We start from the raw sequence: 21,780 nt of genomic DNA on the forward strand, positions 1-21,780 counted from the left end.
TACATGAACCAGTGTTCAGACATCATTATCACCTGCTACAGCGCAGGTAAAGAGGCCAGTGAAAACGATCCGTCAAGGCATTCTTCAGGTTCTATATGCCTATCAGCAGACGCCAGACCATCAGCGTACAGCCACTCAGCTACAGGGTGTCGAAGGACTTGCCTGCAGGCTGCCTTCGGTCAAGTGTTGTCTTCATACAGCTACGTTTTCGAAGTGTTCAACAAAGGTGCACGGGTAACACTGAGGATTTTGCCGAATTGGGGGGTATTGTTGGGACCTCATGTCGCTTCTCCTCCATCCCCTTCCCATTCCTCCATGATCACGCCATAGGAGGGTACGAAACAGGAGGGCTGAAAAAGCTAATCACACTTTGCTGCCTCGAATCACGTTCAGATTTCGTCGGATGATTTTGAATGGTCACTACTGGTTCCGCCCTGCATACCAAAGCAAAAATTGCGATTGCGCAACATCCAAAGAGAGTTGCTTCCCCACGATGTCCTTGGAGAAGTGGTGAACCTACAGTTTGGGTATCGGCAGTGTCTAAGGTTGTCAAGACCGTCGTTCTGTTGTGCTCCGTAAACAGTTTTGACCGTGAAATTTGTATAAATGAACGCCCCAAGGAAAGGGGTGGTATCACTGACGCTCTTTATGCCACCTCCTGAGGTCTTTTCGTGTCGGTTGTGAGCGACGATGAGACTGAAATGTTTCCCTCTGCCAACCCCACGAAAACCGAGCATCGCGTTACCGGACAACATGGTTGTGGAGAGAAGTAGCGATCAGTATGACTAATCAATAATTCAAGAACAGTTTTAATCCCATTTATTATTGTTATAATACCGCCAACCGGTTTCATTCTGACGTAGGGATCATCTTCTAGGCGTTTACACCATTGGTCGACTGCTGGTGGTGTCACTCCTGTCTACATAACGGCAGCCGTTATGTATACAGGAGTGACTAAGGGATTCTATCTTTGTGCAACTGCTAAATCACTGAAGAATTTTTTTAGTAAAACTGTCTTATGTGTACATATTATTTATCGTATCAAATAATTTGAGTCTTACAAAAAATCTTACATCTGTACATCCTCAGTGCTGTAATGAGACAAATGCTAGTCAAATAAGTGTTGTAAACTGATTTCCTCTTGGATGATGCTTGTTGACAATACCCCAAGAATTATCACACGCAAGTCAGAGCACTGTACGTTTGCAAGTTTTGAGCCAAGTTTTATTACCAGTCAGATGGAAATATGTATAAGATTTTTTTGACTTATGCCACGTCCGTGAACGCCATTTGATTTGGGATCTGTGAAAGCTACATTAGTAATCACTTGGAAAGTTTCCAAGCAATTACTCATACACAAACAGCAGTTGAACGGCGTTGCCTCGTGAAACGTTGTTGTGATGCCTCGTGTAAGGAGGAGAAACGCGTACCATCACCTTTCCGACTTTGATAAAGGTCGGATTGCAGCCTATCGCGATTGCGGTTTATCGTATCGCGACATTGTTGCTGACCTTGGTCGATATACAATGACTGTTAGCAGAATATGGAATCGGTGGGTTCAGGAGGGTAATAAGGAACGCCGTGCTGGATCCCAACGGACTCGTATCTCTAGCAGTCGAGATGACAGGCATCTTATCCGCATGGCTGTAACGGATCGAGCAGCCACGTCTCGATCCCTGAGTCAACAGATGGGGACGTTTGCAAGACAACAACCATCTGCACGAACAGTTCGGTGACGTTTGCAGAAGCATGGACTATCAGCTCAGAGACCATGGTTGTGATTACCCTTGACGCTCCATCACAGACAGGAGCGCCTGCGATGGTGTACTCAACGACGAATCTGGGTGCACGAATGGCAAAATGTCATTTTTCGGAAGAATCCAGGTTCTGTTTACAGCATCATGATGGTCGCATCCGTGTTTGGCGACATCACAGTGAATGCACATTGGAAGCGTGTATTCATCATCGCCATACTGGCGTATCACCCGGCGTGATGTTATGGGGTGCCATTGGTTACACGTCTCGGTCACCTCTTGTTCGCATTGACGGCACTTTCAACAATGGATGTTACATTTCAGATGTGCTACGACCCGTGGCTCTACCTTTCATTCGATCCCTGCGAAAACCTGCATTTCAGCAGGATAATGCGCGACCGCATGTTGCAGGTACTGTTCGGGCCTTTCTGGATACAGAAAATGTTCGACTGCAGCCCTGGCCAGTACATTCTCCAGATCTCTCACCAACTGAAAATGTCTGGTCAATGGTGGCCGAGCAACTGGCTCGTCAGACTACGCCAGTCAATACTCTTGATGAACTGTGGCATCGTGTTGAACTTGCATGGGCAGCTGTACCTGTACACGCCATCCAAGCTCTATTTGACTAAATGCCCAGGCGTATCAAGGCCGTTATTACGGCCAGAGGTGGTTGTTCTGGGTACTGATTTCTCAGGATATATGCACCCAAATTGCGTGAAAATGTAATCACATATCAGTTCTAGTATAATATATTTGTCCATGAATACCCGTTTATCATCTGCATTTCTTCTTGGTGTAGCAATGTTAATGGTCAGTAGTGTATATTTTTGTTTTGAAGCAAATACATCGTCTGGCAGGGAACATTGCAAAGAGAAAAGAAACGAATTTATCCCTCAGTTCCTCGTACCTTAGTATCAAGCCTTCCCACAATATTAATCGCCACAATTGCTAAAAAATTATTTGCCAAATGCCATTATCTTTGGAAGGGGGGGGGGGAATAGGTGTCTTAACAGTTTTTGGCGAGATAATACAGGTAGTAACGCAATGCAGTGAGATTCACCGCACAGTTATGCACAAACCATTAAGTTAGCAATGTAACTCAACCTATTTTGAACTTCTTCTGTTATAAAGTGCGTAGAAGGGAAGCAAAGAATATTTACAACTTTTATAGAAACCAGACTGCAATTACAGCAAGAGTCGAAGGACATGAAAGCAACGCAGTGGTTGAGAAGGGAGTAGGGACGCTGTTGTCGCCTATAAGCGATGTTATTCATTCTGCACATTGAGCAAGCAGCAAATAAACCAAGTAGAAATTTGGAAACGGAATTAAAGTTCACGGAGGAAAAATAAAAACTTTTGAGTTTGTCGAAGACGTCGTAATTCTGTCAGCGACAGCAATGGGCTTGGAAGAGCAGGAGAACGAAGTGTAACGTATCTTGAAAAGCGGTTATAAGATGATCATAGACAAAAATATAGCAAAGTTAAGGTTCAAAAATGGCTCTGAGCACTATGGGACTCAACTGCTGTGGTCATCAGTCCCCTAGAACTTAGAACTACTTAAACCTAACTAACCTAAGAACATCACACACATCCATGCCCGAGGCAGGATTCGAACCTGCGACCGTAGCAGGCGCACGGTTCCGGACTGCGCGCCTAGAACCGCGAGACCACCGCGGCCGGCGCAAAGTTAAGGGAATTTACTCGAATTAAATGAGGTAAAACTGAGGCAATTAGATTTGAAATTGAGACACGAAAAGTAGTTTAGCTACTTAGATAATGAAGAAACTGATGATGGCCGAAGCAGAGAAGAATTCTGGCTACAGCAAAAAAAAGTGGAATTTGTCAACGTCTAATATAAATTTAAGTGTTATGAAGTCTTTACTATAGTTATTTGTCTGGAAGGTAATCATGGACAGCAAGAAGCTCAGAAAAGAAGAGAATAAAAGCTTTTAAAATGTGGTGCTACAGAGGAATACTAAAGACTGGTTGGGTGGATCGAATTGCTACTGGACAGATACTGAATAGAACTGGGGTGAAAGGAAATTTGTGATACAAATTCACTAAAAAAGTCTGAGCCGACGGCCCGTTTCAGACCTTTCTCCTCACATTTTATCCTATTTACATACTGCATTTGCATACGAGACTCTCGCTTCTGTTACGACTTCTGCACCACTTGTTAGCAGCAGACACAGTGGCTGCGCCAAAGACTGAGACGGCGTGGAGTTTTACAACTATTTATTGAACTTTCTTTACAATTTCTCCCTCGTCGTCGCTGCCCAGCCCTGCCTATCCCTCCGCCTGGCTGCTCCTGTGCAGATTCTCCGGCAAAGCGCAACGCGCGCCGCTGAAAGCACTCGGGAGCCTCAGGCCACCAGTGCTCCGCTGAAGCCGGGATGCCCTGTGGTTGAGATGAACTCGTCGCCGCTTGGCGCCCCAGTGTGGGCACGCCCACGGAGCCGCGCCGCCGTGAGGTCAGCTGCCGGCGCCTGCTACACCGGCGGCTGGGGAGCCATCAGTCACGATGTCCGCGAGGTCCCGTCATGGACGGACCATGCGCCATGGGTCCGGGTTACCGTGAAGTCCGGGCGTCAGTCCCCGGCGACGCCTGTGACCAAGACCACGTTGCAGCCGGTCCTTCTGGAAGTTCTCGCTGTAGTTAGTCAGCCATGGTGCCGATCGGACTCGGGCCGACCTCCAGAGCTGAAGCTGACATCTAGCGGCGAATGGATGACTCCTGTGAGCTGGAACAGACTTCCGGAATCGTCACCTACGAAGATTGATCATTTGGACGCGGACCACGTCCGTCCTCAGATCCGAACTGCTTTCTAATGACTTCTGTCTGTTGCTGCCTGCGCTCCACTATTTTTATCCGGCAGGAGAACGTTTTTTGTTATTACTCCCGCAGTATATTGCAGCGTAACTTAGCGTGCTGGCCTCACGTCCCCTTACTCAGCACCCTCCAGGCTTCGCTTGGCTCTCGGTCTGTGTGCGTCCTTGTGTCAGACTGTTGGTACTCTGGTGCTGTCAGCACGGCTATCTGTGCTTGCCTACTTCGCAACGCCTCGGTCACCGGCGTGCCTCTCTTTTGCTATTCTCCATTGCGTGAAGCAACGCTTACTACAAGTGGCCGCAATACTTCACTTACTTTCCGATTCAATTTTTATTTGCCAACTTCTCACAGGTATTGCGCGCTGATTACATGAGCGGTTAGGGGTAGCCTGTAGCATCGTGAGGTAACCACCTCTCTTTAGCTACCATAATATTTCATTCTTGTAGTATTTATTTCTATTAAATGCATCTGGTCTTGATAAGGGAAACTCATTTTCACTCCCGTGGAAACAGCAGGAGATATCACACCCTCTGGAAGAATTGTCAATCACTCAGAAGGCAGCTCCTACGCTAGCAGACCGTTCAGAAGATCAGACGACTGCTTCAGGGATTGTTCTTCTGGCTCAGCCTCCGCAGACAGAGAGCGGCGCAATGCGAGAGTGCTGTCCCCTATAGCGCAACAGAAAACTACTCGTGGAAGCGGTGAGAATTCTGTTTGCCATTTACCTGTTGGTGGAGAACTCAGCTATCCACTTGACATTGTGCTGTTGCGGGTGGCCTCCAGGCATGTTTCTTCAAGCAATATACACTCCTGGAAATGGAAAAAAGAACACATTGACACCGGTGTGTCAGACCCACCATACTTGCTCCGGACACTGCGAGAGGGCTGTACAAGCAATGATCACACGCACGGCACAGCGGACACACCAGGAACCGCGGTGTTGGCCGTCGAATGGCGCTAGCTGCGCAGCATTTGTGCACCGCCGCCGTCAGTGTCAGTCAGTTTGCCGTGGCATACGGAGCTCCATCGCAGTCTTTAACACTGGTAGCATGCCGTGACAGCGTGGACGTGAAACGTATGTGCAGTTGACGGACTTTGAGCGAGGGCGTATAGTGGGCATGCGGGAGGCCGGGTGGACGTACCGCCGAATTGCTCAACACGTGGGGCGTGAGGTCTCCACAGTACATCGATGTTGTTGCCAGTGGTCGGCGGAAGGTGCACGTGCCCGTCGACCTGGGACCGGACTGCAGCGACGCACCGATGCACGCCAAGACCGTAGGATCCTACGCAGTGCCGTAGGGGACCGCACCGCCACTTCCCAGCAAATTAGGGACACTGTTGCTCCTGGGGTATTCGCAACCGTCTCCATGAAGCTGGGCTACGGTCCCGCACACCGTTAGGCCGTCTTCCGCTCACGCCCCAACATCGTGCAGCCCGCCTCCAGTGGTGTCGCGACAGGCGTGAATGGAGGGACGAATGGAGACGTGTCGTCTTCAGCGATAAGAGTCGCTTCTGCCTTGGTGCCAATGATGGTCGTATGCGTGTTTGGCGCCGTGCAGGTGAGCGCCACAATCAGGACTGCATACGACCGAGGCACACAGGGCCAACACCCGGCATCATGGTGTGGGGAGCGATCTCCTGCACTGGCCGTACACCTCTGTTGATCGTCGAGGGGACACTGAATAGTGCACGGTACATCCAAACCGTCATCGAACCCATCGTTCTACCATTCCTAGACCGGCAAGGGAACTTGCTGTTCCAACAGGACAATGCACGTCCGCATGTATCCCGTGCCACCCAACGTGCTCTAGAAGGTGTAAGTCAACTACCCTGGCCAGCTAGATCTCCGGATCTGTCCCCCATTGAGCATGTTTGGGACTGGATGAAGCGTCGTCTCACGCGGTCTGCACGTCCAGCACGAACGCTGATCCAACTGAGGCGCCACGTGGAAATGGCATGGCAAGCCGTTCCACAGGACTACATCCAGCATCTCTACGATCGTCTCCATGGGAGAATAGCAGCCTGCATTGCTGCGAAAGGTGGATATACACTGTACTAGTGCCGACATTGTGCATACTCTGTTGCCTGTGTCTATGTGCCTGTGGTTCTGTCAGTGTGATCATATGATGTATCTGTCCCCAGGAATGTGTTAATAAAGTTTCCCCTTCCTGGGACAATGAATTCACGGTGTTCTTATTTCAATTTCCAGGAGTGTATATAGCCACTCGGGCGTCTGCAAATATCCAAACTTTGTCCTTACTTGGGAACACTGTGCGAAGCCCAACGAAGTTTCCAGATTTTTACGACAAACTCATCTAAAATGGAAAAGGAGTGACGCAAGTTTCCCATTCCTTTGTTCCAGTATCTCATTGGAGGATACATCTTTAACTTTATTTTGGGAGCTAGGGAACGGGCTTCTACACTCATGCTCATAAATTAAGGATAATGCTGATACATGGTGAAACAACGCTCTGGTGGGCAGTTTGCGGGTTTATATCACCCTGGGGTATGACCATGCGGTGTATCTGACCTGCGGTCGTCGCGCGGTGGGGCTGGCAGCAGTCCACATACGCAGAGGTGTGTTGGTGCATCAAAGAGCACAGTGCAGCGAGTAAGTGTGCAAACGTTTTCAGACGTGCTAATGGTGACTCTGTGTTGAAAATGGCTCAAAGAACACATATTGATGAAGTAATGAGGGGTAGAATACTAGGGCGACTGGAGGCTGGTCAGACAGAGCAGGTCGTTGCACGGGCCTTCCGTGTGCCACAAAGTGTAAGCTCAAGATTATAGCAACGATTCCAGCAGACAGGAAACGTATCCAGGCGCTATAGTATGGGACGTCCACAGTGCACAACACCACAAGAAGACCGATATCTCACCATCAGGGCCCACAGACAACCAAGGAGTACTGCAGGTAGCCTTGCTGAATTGCTCGGGACCTTACTGCAGCCACTGCAACAGTTGTCTCCAGACACACAGTCTACAGACGACTGAACAGACATGGTTTGTTCACCCGGAAACCTGCAAGGTGCATTCCACTGACCCCTGGTCACAGGAGAGCCCAAAAAGCCTGGTGTCAAGAACACAGTACATGGTCATTGGAACAGTGGTCCCAGGTTATGTTCACGGACCTGTCCAGGTATAGTCTGAACAGTGATTCTCGCCGTGTTTTCATCTGGCGTGAAGCAGGAACCAGATAACATCCCCTTAATGTCCTTGAAAGGGAACTGTATGGAGGTTGTAGTTTGGTGGTGTGAGGTGGGATTATGATTGGTGCACGTACACACCTGCATGTCTTTGACAGAGGAACTGTAACAGGTCAGGTGTATCTGGACGTCATTTTGCACCAGTATGTCCGCCTTTTCAGGAGTGCAGTGGGTCCCACATTCCTCCTGGTTGATGATGATAACGCATGGTCTCACCGACCTGCCATCGTGGAGGAGTACCTTTAACCAGAAGATACCAGGCGAATGGAGTGGCCTGCCTATTATCCAGACATGGGATGCTCTCGATCGACGTATCTCTGCAAGTTTTCAAACCCCTAGGACACTTCAGGAGCTCCGACAGTCACTGGTGCGAGAATGGGAGGCTATACCCCAGCAGCTGCTCGACCACCTGATTCTGAGTATGCCTACCCGTTGTGCGGCCTGTGTACATGTGCATGGTGATCATAGCTCATATTGATGTCGGGGTACATGTGCAGGAAACAGTGGCGTTTTGTGGCACATGTATTTCGGGACAGTCTTCTCAATTTATCACCAATACCGTGGACTTATAGATCTGCATCGTGAGTGTTCCCTATGTGCCTATGCTATTAGCGCCAGTTTTGTGTAGTGCCACGTTGTGTGGAACCACATTCTACTATTATCCTTAATTTATGAGCATGAGTGTAGATTCCTGATTGGAGAGCACTTAAGCTCCGTCTGAGATTGGCTAGGAAAGACTGTGCGAATCGCCTCTCCGAGGTCTAAAGGAAGTCTACCAAAAACTGAGAGAGGTATTCTTATTCCAATTGGTGTGAGCTATCTGATACGAGCTTCTACTTGGCAATGCTACTCTAGTCTCCGCGATCGGTTGGGTTTCTCTTGACTTCGGACCTCTGCGAAGTCTTCTAAGTTTCAATCTGAACGTACCCGCACCCGTGGTGGTTAATCAGGAGGATGATGAGAGATCCGTGACTCGCAATCTCGTCGCTTCGGCTCACCGCAGCAACAGTTAGCAGCGGACACAGTTCGGTGCACGCTGACTTGTCGGCAAACACCTCAATGACAGTCACGGTCAGATCACATTTGTAATGCACACTCCCGTCTTCGTAAATCGTTATTTATTGAGTGAGGAAGAGTTCAATCCTGGTTTCTGTTTTGTAGACTTTCTAACTTGACCTACGCGTTTCACGCAGTGGCATGCAAGTTTTTATGCCACTTGATTCTTGCTTCAAAGGAAATTCTGTTTTCATCCGCTCATGTTTTGTTTCGTAAGCGAGTTAACTCATTGGAGCTCACTCACCTAGTGACGTTTCTTTCTGGTTTTTGCTTTATTCGTTGATCTGTTGCGCGTTTCTGATCGAATTCCAACCTTTTTTGCGTAATTGTGTAATTTTGCGATCACGGTCGAATACGTAATTTGTGTCACTTGTATGTCTGACATTGTAATTCTGTCAGAGACAGCAAAGGACCTGGAAGAGCAGTTGAACGGAATGGATAGTGTCTTGAAAGGAGGATATAAGATGAACATCAACAAAAGCTAAACGAGGATAATGGAATGTAATCGAATTAAGTCGGGTGATGCTGAGGGAATTAGGTTAGGAAACGAGACACTTAAAGTAGTAAAGGAGTTTTGCTATTTACGGAGCAAAATAACTGATGATGGTCGAAGTAGAGAGGATATAAAATGTAGACTGGCAATGCAAGGAAAGTGTTTCTGAAGAAGAGAAATTTGTTAACATCGAATATAGATTTAAGTGTCAGGAAGTCATTTCTGAAAGTATTTGTATGGAGTGTAGCCATGTATGGAAGTGAAACATGGACGATAACTAGTTTGGACAAGAAGAGAATAGAAGCTTTTGAAATGTGGTGCTACAGAAGAATGCTGAAGATTAGATGGGTAGATCACATAACTAATGAGGAAGTATTGAATAGGATCGGGGAGAAGAGAAGTTTGTGGCACAACTCGACTAGAAGAAGGGATCGGTTGGTAGGACATGTTCTGAGGCATCAAGGGATCACCAATTTAGTATTGGAGGGCAGCGTGGACGGTAAAAATCGTAGAGGGAGACCAAGAGATGAATGTACTAAGCAGATTCAGGAGGATGTAGGTTGCAGTAGGTACTGGGAGATGAAGAAGTTTGCACAGGATAGAGTAGCATGGAGAGCTGCATCAAACCAGTCTCAGGACTGAAGACCACAACAACAACAACATATGTCTGAGCACCATCCCAGTCATAATTGCCGAGCATCATGATGGTGGCGATCCTAACAACCATTCATTTTCTTATCGTTGTTCTATTTTAATTATGTAAATTCAATCTGAAATTGTTTCCTAACCTCGACGTTTGTGTGTTCTGAGTGAGCTTTTGCCTCTGCTTGAGAAGATGTTATTGTACAATATCAAACTCTACCATGCAGAAACCATTAATGTCTAGGTCCTCCAACCTTAAGCAATAGGCGAGGCGCCTAACGAGTTCAGGAACTCATCAAATAACGTTTTCCAATGTGGGCCGCAGTTGATTTTTTCAAGTAGATTATTAGCTTTATCTTAGTAATCTGTCATTTTATATGGTCTGAGGTGATAAGACTCTGTACCAGTTAAATCTCCATACCCACGGAGCACCTGATGAGCATGAGGTGATGCTTTTGGCAAAAGGGATCGGTTGATAAGACACACTCTGAAAGCCGGCCGATGTGACCGAGCGGTTGTAGGCGCTTCAGTCCGGAACCGCGCGACTGCTACGGTCGCAGGTTTGAATCCTGCCTCGGGCATGGATGTGTGTTATGTCCTTAGGTTAGTTAGGTTTAATTAGTTCTAAGTTCAAGGGTCTAATGACCTCAGATGTTAAGTCCCATAGCGCTCAGATCCATTTTTGAACCACACTCTGAAACATCAAGGTATCACCAATTAAGTATTGGAGGGAAACGTGGAGGGGAAGAATTGTAGAGAGAGACCAACAGATGGATACATGACACAAGTTCAAACAGATATGAGTTGGTGTAGTTGTTCAGAGATGAAGGGGCTCACATAGATAGAGTATCGCGGATAGTTGTATCAAACCACATTGCGGATTGAAGAGCGGTTCTGAAGTATTACGGCGTCGTCTCCGTTTAGAGGATGGCACGATGCCATAAATAAATTCACACGGCAGAACTATAAGCACGATCACTGAAAAATGTAGATTTTGACAACTTGTAATGGCAGAAATACGATTAGTTGTTGTGTAAAGTGCCTGATCGCTGTATCTACTCACTGATCATTTTGTGCTGTTATTAACAAATGTCATTTGAGTGAAGTGTACACGTTGTTCGTTTAATTAAAACGAGTTCCGCATGCCAGAGAGAAACTAAATTATTCATTCCGATACTGAATACTTTGTCCTGAATCGATATCGCAGACGATGACCTATGTAGTCGATGGTAGGCAATTTTTATTTCTAAATTCATTGTTGCTTGCTATAACGAAAATAAAGAAAAATTCTGCGGAAGCCATAAATACCAAATTAAGGAGAAAAGTAAAGCTAGTATGAAGAGTCAAGGTAAATGGAAAGACAAACAGCTAATATTGATAAACATTTGCACAAACACGTCGTGTTTGACACAGGGAAAAAAGTCGTGACACAGATAGTGGTGGGATGTCCAGCAGAGCACGAGAGTGCAAGCGGCGCTAATGCAGTGCAAGTAATTTATTTAAAATACGAGCCCGGCTGAGCCAGTTGGCCGCAGCGGCTGGCCCGTAAATAGCGCGGAAGACATACACAGCCGGCCCAGCGCAGGGTAAACGCTTTAATTGCGTGTATACTTATACAGCGCTTTTGATACTGCCGGCCGCAGAGCACACGGACCTGGCTGATAATGTTTGCGCGGACCTCAACATATACTGTGTATGTATTTAAATGTGACACGCACTGCGAATCATGTATACTTTACGAGCGTGATCAGTAGCCGGCGCGTTACATTAAGCAAATGACATATAATTCATCAAACTAGGCTGTGCACACACACGCGAGCGTACCTAGCCGCTTACGGCGGCGCCGGCCGCTGTGGCTGATGCGTTGGCAGCGACTGCGAGGCGCATACACACACATAACACAACCACGCACGTCCTCTGCAACTGCATTAGCTCTCCTAAAGGCCATAATTCCCTGAAAATATCTGAAGTGCACTGGTTACTTACCAAATATTGTTCTACTCTGGAAAACAAGCTTGATAATATTTCAGAAAGAGAAGGAAAAATAAATGTTAATGAGGTGCGAGATATGATACTGCGAGAAACATTTGAGAGAGTTCATAAGAGCTCATAAGTCGAAGCCAATTCCCAGAAGCCGACGAAATTCTCTCCGATTACGATACTGCAGTGCAGTGCTGTACAGGAGTAAGGCGCAATGTTCTGTTTGGACATGCATGCATATCCGAAGGAACAACCACTCCGACGACTACAGCCAACATGAAATACATGTTAGAAGGAACTGTGCATCGTACTTCTGAACAACACAGGTACTGCGATATCGTATTTATCCGCCGACACCGAACAGACGTCCGCCTGTGGTAGCTGAGTGGTCCTCTGTAACAAAAAACTCAGTGAACATATCAGCGGAGAACCTAAATGGGTGTCATCGGACGTCCGCCCCGAACAATTTCGACGAACAATATAGAACAAAATGATATAAAAAAGTGGTCAGAGCGACGGAATGTCATGCCTAACGGCCCGGGTTCGATTCCCGGCTGGGTGGGAGATTTTCTCCGCTCAGGGACTGGGTCTTGTGTTGTCCTTATCATCATCGTTTCATCCCCATCGTCACGCAAGTTGCCGAAGTGGCGTCAACTCGAAAGACTTGCATCAGGCGAACGGTCTACCCGACGAGAGGCCCTCGTCACACGGCATTTCCATACCGAACAGGCTACTTTCAATTAAAATTTTCCCCCTCTACGGGAATGCACATAATGTACGTACCAATGCAGGCTGCACGTGTAGGTTATAGGCTCATGGTCGACAACATATGGAACTTAAATGGGTCTGGCTTTGAAGCGTGCTCGGATAACCTAAAGCTAAAAATGGTGCAAATGGCTCTGAGCACTATGGGATTCAACATCCGTGGTCATCAGTCCCCTAGAACTTAGAACTACTTAAACCTAACTAACCTAAGGACATCACACACGTCCATGCCCGAGGCAGGATTCGAACCTGCGACCGTAGCGGTCGCTTGGCTCCACACTGTAGCGCCTAGAACCGCACGGCCACTCCGGCTGGCTCACTGACGTCATTCCACTGAAGCAAGTGCCAATACATTTCAATGTGTTCTCTCAGATTTGGTGAGATAGTTGGGAGAATTAGCCGTAACAGAACTATTCCATCTCATACGCAAGATTGCAAGATACGTGAGAGAAGTGAGATACTCTTACATTTACATAGATACTCTGCAGCCCTCCGTACAGTGCGTGGTGGAAGACAGCGTGTACCACTAATAGTCATTTCCTTTCCTGTACCTCCCGCAAATGGAGCGAGGAAAAAACGACTGTCTCTATGCCTACGTATGAGCCCTAATTTCTCGCATCTTACCTTCGTGGTCCTTATGCGGAATGTATGTCGGAGGCAGTAGAGTCGTTTGGCTGTCAGCGTCAAATGTCGGTTCTCTAAATTTTCTCAATAGTGCTTCTCGAAAAAAAACGTCGCATTCATTCCAGGAATTCCCATTTGAGTTCCCGGGGAATCCCCGTAATACCTGCGTGTTGTTCGATCCTACAGGTGACAAATCTAGTAGTCCGCCTCTGAATTGCTTCTATGTCTTCCTTCAATCCGACCTAGCACGGATCCCAAACACTCGATCAGTACTCAAGACTAGGTCGTACCAGCGTCCTTCATGCAGTCTCCTTTACAGGTGAACCACTCTTTCCTATAATTCTCCCAATATACCGAAGTCGACCATTCGCTTTCCATACCACAGTTCTCACATGCTCATTCCTTTTAATATCGCTTTGCAACCTTAGGCCCAGATATTTAAACGACTTCACTGTGTCAAGCATGACACTAGCAATACTGTATCCGAACATTACGGATTTGATCTTTCTACTCATCCGCATTAACTTATATTTTTCCATGTTCAGGGCTAGCTGCCTTTCATCACACCAGCTAGAAATTTTGACTATGCCATCTTCTACAGCCACTCAACTTTGACAACTTACCGTACGAAACGGAATCATCTACACCTACATCTACATTTATACTCCGCAAGCCACCCAACGGTGTGTGGCGGAGGGCACTTTACGTGCCACTGTCATTACCTCCCTTTTCTGTTCCAGTCGTATGGTTCACGGGAAGAACGACTGTCTGAAAGCCTCCGTGCGCGCTGGAATCTCTCTAATTTTACATTCGTGATCTCCTCGGGAGGTATAAGTAGGGGGAAGCAATATATTCGATACCTCATCCAGAAACGCCCCCTCTCGAAACCTGGCGAGCAAGCTACACTGCGATGCAGAGCGCCTCTCTTGCAGAGTCTGCCACTTGAGTTTACTAAACATCTCCGTAAAGCTATCACGGTTACCAAATAATCCTGTGACGAAACGGGCCGCTCTTCTTTGGATCGTCTCTATCTCCTCCGTCAACCCGATCTGGTACGGATCCCACACTGATGAGCAATACTCAAGTATAGGTCGAACGAGTGTTTCGTAAGCCACCTCCTTTGTTGATGGACTACATTTTCTAAGGACTCTCCCAATGAATCTCAACCTGGTACCCGCCTTACCAACAATTAATTTTGTATGATGATTCCACTTCAAATCGTTCCGCACGCATACTCCCAGATATTTTACAGAAGCAAACAACCGCAGATTGTAGTCCACCCTGTCCGCCAAGTTATTTATGTATGTAGAAATCGAGGACAACATACTGGGTTCTATTACTTAAGAAAGATCTAAGAAAAATGGAATAATTTCTATTCCGAAGAAGACGGACGGGTGCTAGTAGGGGTGAATATCACTGAACCATCAATTTAATAAGTAATGGTTGCTAATATTGACTTTAATTCTTTACAGACTGTTGGAAAAGCTGGTACATGCCGATTACGAGAAAGATCAGTTTGGAAAGCCATACATACGTTATAGCATGTGTATATTTTGACAAAGCCTTTGATATTGTTGACTGGGACAAACTGTTTGAAATTCTGTGGGCAGTGTGGGTAAAATACTGGGAGCGAAAGATTATCTGCAACTTGTACAGAAACCAGACTGCAGTTGTAGGAACTGAAGGGCATGAAAGGAAAGCAGAGTTTGAGAAGGGAGTCTGATAGTGTTATAGCTTCCTTCCATTGCTATTCAGGTTGCACATTGAGTAAGCAGTAAAATAAACAAAGGAGAAATTTGGAAAGGGAATTAAAGTTGAGAGAGAAGAATTGAAAATTTTGCGGTTTGCTGTTGACGCTATAACTCTGTTAGGGACGCAAAGTGAGTTGCAGGAGCAGTTGAATGGAATGGATATGTCTTGAAAACAAGGTTATAAGGTGAACATTAACAAAAGCAAAACAAGGATCGTGGAATGTAGTCGAATTAAATCAGGCGATGCTGAGAGAATTAGATTAGGAAATGAGACATTAAAAATAATTGATGAGTTTGGTCATTTTGGCAAAAAAAAAATCACGATAACAGAAGTACAGAAGATATAAAATGCAGACTGGTAATAGCAAGAAAAGCACATCTGAAAAAGAGAAATTCGTCAATATCTAATATCGATTTAAGGGTCAGAAAGTTTTTCTAGAGGTTTTTGTCTGGAGTGTAGCCTTGTACAGAAATAAAATGTGGATGATAAGTAGTTCAGACAAGATGAGAAGAGAAGCTTTTGAAATTTGGTCCGAGAGAAGAATGCTGAAGATCACATGGGTAGATACAGTAACTAATGAGGAGGTGCTGAACTTAATTGAAGATAAAGAAACTTGTGGTATAGCTAGACCAAGAGAACGGATTTGTTGGTAAGGTACATCCTGACAAATCGAAGAATCTTCAGTTTGATACTGGAGGGAAGTGTGGAGGGTATCAATTGTAGATGGAGACTTTGGGATGAATCCTGAAAAATCGAAGAATCTTCAGTTTGATACTGGAGGGAAGTGTGGAGGGTATCAATTGTAAATGGAGACTTTGGGATGAATACGGTAAGTAAGTTCGAATTGATACGGAGTTACAGTATCTATTCAGAGATAAAGAGGCTCACACTTAATAGACCAGCCTAGAGAGCGGCGTGAAACCAGTCTTCTGACTGAAGACCACAATGGAAACAACGTGTGAAACCTCAAATGTGAATACTCTGGAAGCTACGTAATTATTTTGTTGTCAATGATACTTTTTGATTTGACGGGGTACTCACCTTAGAATACCAGTATTTTTTTCTCCTGGAATACTTTGGTATTTTGTGGTTTGACTCTTGTACTTCCATTCTATGAACTACTTGTGATTACCTGATCTTCTGCAAATAATACTGTCGTTACTATATTATCACGAATTATAAAACGCATATTTTAATCTATTTGTCGCCAAGCCATGACTCCGTCCAAATATGTGTTGAGTAGTTTCAGACAGAGAGAAACCTAGTTTCATTTGTACTTATTTTAATACCGTCAGATACTGACACTTACTCGGGGTCAGAGACAAATTTGCTAGCGTACTAACACGCTTCCGAGTTGGCGCTCCTAGACAGTTACGTGGTACCGTCAGTCAGAAAACATCAGTGTAGACCTATCAGTACCACACATCGCACATTAATAGACGCTGGAGTCTCATTGCCTTCGATCGGAAAAGACACGGGTACACTGCAGATGTCGAGCTAGTGACTGACCTTCTTACATGTCCACAACAACAAATACACTTACACGCTTACTACTTTTTCAGTTTCTGTCTGGGACATAATGATCCATAAATAAACTAAAAAATAGTTCTCATCTCCCGGTTCTGACTAAGATATTTGTGAGGTTGTTAGGCAAATGTCTGAACTGTCCCCTCTCAAATATTCTCAATTGGGACTTGCACTGACCCACTACGAACTCGCATGGTATTTGAGTGAACTTACCCTGACTCTCAAATTGGCCAAAAATCGAACGCCTGCTCTACTTTTATGGGAAGAAAATGTAAGGAAAAAAATAGTTACTTGTTCATATACACAACAGACCTACGTAACACGGAATTGACCACCGAATGTCACGAGAGGCAGACCCACCAGTGCTAAAGGAGGCAGGGATTTTTGTGTTATCAGTAACCAAGTAACAACGGCAGAATGGATCGGCCAGGAGAACTCATCAGAGGCGAAAGCGGGCTGGTCATCTGATGTCACCAACAAATCCATCAGAGGCATTAAAATCCTTCTAAAGGTGCAAAAGTCGACTTTTGGTGAAGTGATGCCAAAGTGGGGATGCAAGGGGACAACCATTGCTAAACGAAGGCTAAGCAAACCTCACGTACTGACAGGAAGGGATCGTCGAGCATCGCGGAGGCTGCTTGTAAAAAATCAGCGAGAGGGAGTTACTCGTGAGTCCCGCAGTGCTACCTGCAGTCCAGCTAACACAGTGACCGTGTGTAGTGAGGGGAGTTACAAAGAACGGGGAACAACGGTGGAGTAGCTCTTCATAGTCACATAGTCACGATTTTCTGTAGTCAGTGATAAGAGACACTTGAGGTGATCTGATCAGAGACGCCATTGGACAGTGCATGATTTGGAGAGATGAATCTCGCTGTACGCTGCGGAAAACAGGTGGAAGCGTTTTGGTTTCGGAATGCCTGGAGAACGTTGCGTGCCACCCTGTGTGGTGCCAGTAGTACAGTACAGACGAGGTGGGTTTATGTTACGGGGAAGCTTTTCGCGGTTTAGGGAGGTCCCTTTATTGCGCTTAAGAAAACGCCTAGTGCGGAATGAGACAAGCACATTTTACATCACTGTTTACCCCATAGAGATGAAGAAAATTTTGGAGACGATGAGTGTATCAGTACTACAGTGCACCCTGTCATAAAGCCGCGTCTGTGAGACGATGGTCAGTGGACAGCAAAGCTTCTGAGATGGATTGGCCTGCTCAGCGTTTCGACCTGAAACCAACAGAACAACTTTGGAATGAGCTGGAACCTCGACTTCGCTCCAGACCCCAGTGACCGACTTCATTATCTTCTTTGGTTTCGGCTCTCGAGGAAGAATGTGCTGCCATTCTTCCAGATTCAGACGCCTCATTGAAACTGTGCCCAGCAGAGTTCAAGTTGTGATAAAAGCAAAGGGTGGACACACCCTATGTTAATGTCCGCTAATAGGTGTCTGGATACTTTTGATCAGGTACTGTGTGCCCTTATTAGATCATTTTACAAGAAAAATATTAGGACAGATATTAGTAACAATTAGCCCGTTTCCGATTTGGCGCATTTCTCAAAACTTATAGGAAAAAATGGCCAAATGGCTCTGAGCACTATGGGACTCAACAAATGAGGTCATCAGTCCCCTATAACTTAGAACTATTTAAACCTAAATAACCTAAGAGTATCACACACATCCATGCCCGAGGCAGGATTCGGACATGCGACCATAGCAGCAGCGCGGTTCCGGACTGAAGCGCCTAGAACCGCTCGGTCACCGCGGGCCGGCCAAGTGGTAGGAAATTTAATATAATTACGAATGCAACTACGAAATTCTGAAAAAGACACGATTTTGATTTCAGAAGGGCCTCTGCTGGATTGTTGATGATTGGATACACGTTGCCTGGTCGGACGAGTCTCGTTTCAAATTGTATCTAGCGGATGGACGTGTAAGGGTATGGAAACAACTCATAAATCTATGGACCCTGCATGTCAGCCGGGGACTGTTCAAGCTGGTGGAGGTTCTGTAAATGGTGTGGAGCATGTGCAGTTGGAACGGTAGATACCACTCTCACAGGTGACACGTACGTAAGCATTTTGTCTGATCACCTGCATCCATTCATGTCCACTGTGCATTCCGACGAACTTGGCAGCAGGACAACGAGACACTTCAAACGTCCAGAATTACTGCAGAGTGGCTCCGAGAACATTCTTCTGAGTTTAAACACTTCCGCTGTCCACCAAACTCCCCAGATATCAACATTATTGAGCATGTCTGGAATGCCTTACAACGTGCTGTTCAGAAGAAATCTCCACTCCCTCGTACTCTTACCGACTCATGGTGTCAATTCCCTGCAGCACTACTTCAGACATTAGTCGAGTCCATGCCAGGGCGTGTTGCTGCCCTTCTGCGTTCTCGTGGGGACACTACATAATAGACAGTTGTGCCAGTTTCTTTGGTTTCTTCAGTGTATATACTAAACAGGAACCTTTATAAACTCAAGAGTACGAGTGGATACATATCATTTTCAATTCTAAAAAGCAGGTAAAAAGAAATTACACATTTAACTTTCTCGCTAATGCCGATTCATTCATAACGGGTGTGATTCACGCCTCTTATGAATGAGATTCGGTAAAAAGTGTGCAGAGGGAAACCTACTGACGTTTCGTTGATGTTGTATTACAAAATTCGTGTCACTGTTGTCTGCGTTTCTTTAGTTTGTTTCATTATTTCCTACTTCGAGAGGAAGAACTCCTCGATATATTGAGTAACAGTTTTCTTGAAAACGTCGCGTGTCTGCAGCATGAGCTGGGTTACACCGTACGTTTACAAGAACCTCCTGTGTGAAGAATCTCAAGTGCGGCGAGCGAAATTCGTATAACGATATCGTTCTCTGGCCTTATCTGGATCTCGTAAGGAGACTTTATGAGCGTTCCCACATCCGACGACCAAGCAAGCCGAACAGCTGACTCGCCGCCGCGTCATCATATTCTCCAAACTTTTCTGGACATGGCGCTGTGCTCATATTCGAGCTGTGTTGGAATGGCATTGCGATGAAATAGCGTACATCAGGAGATTGTTCTTAGTGTTACTCGTCATGTGAGGGTGGTAGAAGAGACTTCCCAGAAAAACGAGTTTAGCAATCACGAATAGTAATACTTGTATTTTCTTTGCCATAAACGTGACCAAATATTAGCTTCATTCTACAAGTAGGAAAAGAGAAGCAGCGATGGAACAACTGCACATGTTGTCATTCTCCGGGCTATGAACTGAGCCACGTACAACAGAGAGGTAGAAATCTTACCGACGTAATATGAAACAGGTATTATTTTTATTTTTTGTAAGAGGGTGAAGATGTAATTATTTTTCGATGACGGTCCATTCTGAGTCATTACATTTTTGAAAAACTTTTTGCAGTGTTTATATTTGACTGACAAAGAGCCGAATATAAATCTCTGCAAAATAGCCATGTTTGGTCACCAAACTACACTCCTGGAAATTGAAATAAGAACACCGTGAATTCATTGCCCCAGGAAGGGGAAACTTTATTGACACATTCCTGGGGTCAGATACATCACATGATCACACTGACAGAACCACAGGCACATAGACACAGGCATGCACAATGTCGGCACTAGTACAGTGTATATCCACCTTTCGCAGCAATGCAGGCTGCTATTCTCCCATGGAGACGATCGTAGAGATGCTGGATGTAGTCCTGTGGAAAGGCTTGCCATGCCATTTCCACCTGGCGCCTCAGTTGGACCAGCGTTCGTGCTGGACGTGCAGACCGCGTGAGACGACGCTTCATCCAGTCCCAAACATGCTCAATGTGGTACAGATCCGGAGATCTTGCTGGCCAGGGTAGTTGACTTACGCCTTCTAGAGCACGTTGGGTGGCACGGGATACATACGGACGTGCATTGTCCTGTTGGAACAGCAAGTTACCTTGCCGGTCTAGGAATGGTAGAACGATGGGTTCGATGACGGTTTGGATGTACCGTGCACTATTCAGTGTCCCCTCGACGATCACCAGAGGTGTACGGCCAGTGTAGGAGATCGCTCCCCACACCATGATGCCGGGTGTTGGCCCTGTGTGCGTCGGTCGTATGCAGTCCTGATTGTGGCGCTCACCTGCACGGCGCCAAACACGCATACGACCATCATTGGCACCAAGGCAGAAGCGACTCTCATCGCTGAAGACGACACGTCTCCATTCGTCCCTCCATTCACGCCTGTCGCGACACCACTGGAGGCGGGCTGCACGATGTTGGGGCGTGAGCGGAAGACGGCCTAACGGTGTGCGGAACCGTAGCCCAGCTTCATGGAGACGGTTGCGAATGGTCCTCGCCGATACCCCAGGAGCAACAGTGTCCCTAATTTGCTGGGAAGTGGCGGTGCGGTCCCCTACGGCACTGCGTAGGATCCTACGGTCTTGGCGTGCATCCGTGCGTCGCTGCGGTCCGGTCCCAGGTCGACGGGCACGTGCACCTTCCGCCGACCACTGGCGACAACATCGATGTACTGTGGAGACCTCACGCCCCACGTGTTGAGCAATTCGGCGGTACGTCCACCCGGCCTCCCGCATGCCCACTATACGCCCTCGCTCAAAGTCCGTCAACTGCACATAGGGTTCACGTCCACGCTGTCGCGGCATGCTACCAGTGTTAAAGATTGCGATGGAGCTCCGTATGCCACGGCAAACTGGCTGACACTGACGGCGGCGGTGCACAAATGCTGCGCAGCTAGCGCCATTCGACGGCCAACACCGCGGTTCCTGGTGTGTCCGCTGTGCCGTGCGTGTGATCATTGCTTGTACAGCCCTCTCGCAGTGTCCGGAGCAAGTATGGTGGGTCTGACACACCGGTGTCAATGTGTTCTTTTTTCCATTTCCAGGAGTGTATATGTTTGCATGGCTACAAATTTCTGTAGACATAAGAATAAATGGAAGTCATAGTATGACAAGTGTGATGAATAGAAGACTGAAGCAAAATATAGGCGTCATACTTCAAAGACAGTGCACCTGGAAGTCATCATACTTTGTTAACGGGAAAAATGATTTCTTCAATGAGAACAGTTTGGAATATCCTTGTGTTAATTTGGAGCACAGCTTTGACCTTTAGTTTTAGTACATGACCCACCTGATTGGCTAAGCGAGTTTGTCGACTGCCTGTC

This window comes from Schistocerca gregaria, chromosome 1 (assembly GCF_023897955.1).
Source record: "Schistocerca gregaria isolate iqSchGreg1 chromosome 1, iqSchGreg1.2, whole genome shotgun sequence".
NCBI lineage: Eukaryota > Metazoa > Arthropoda > Insecta > Orthoptera > Acrididae > Schistocerca > Schistocerca gregaria.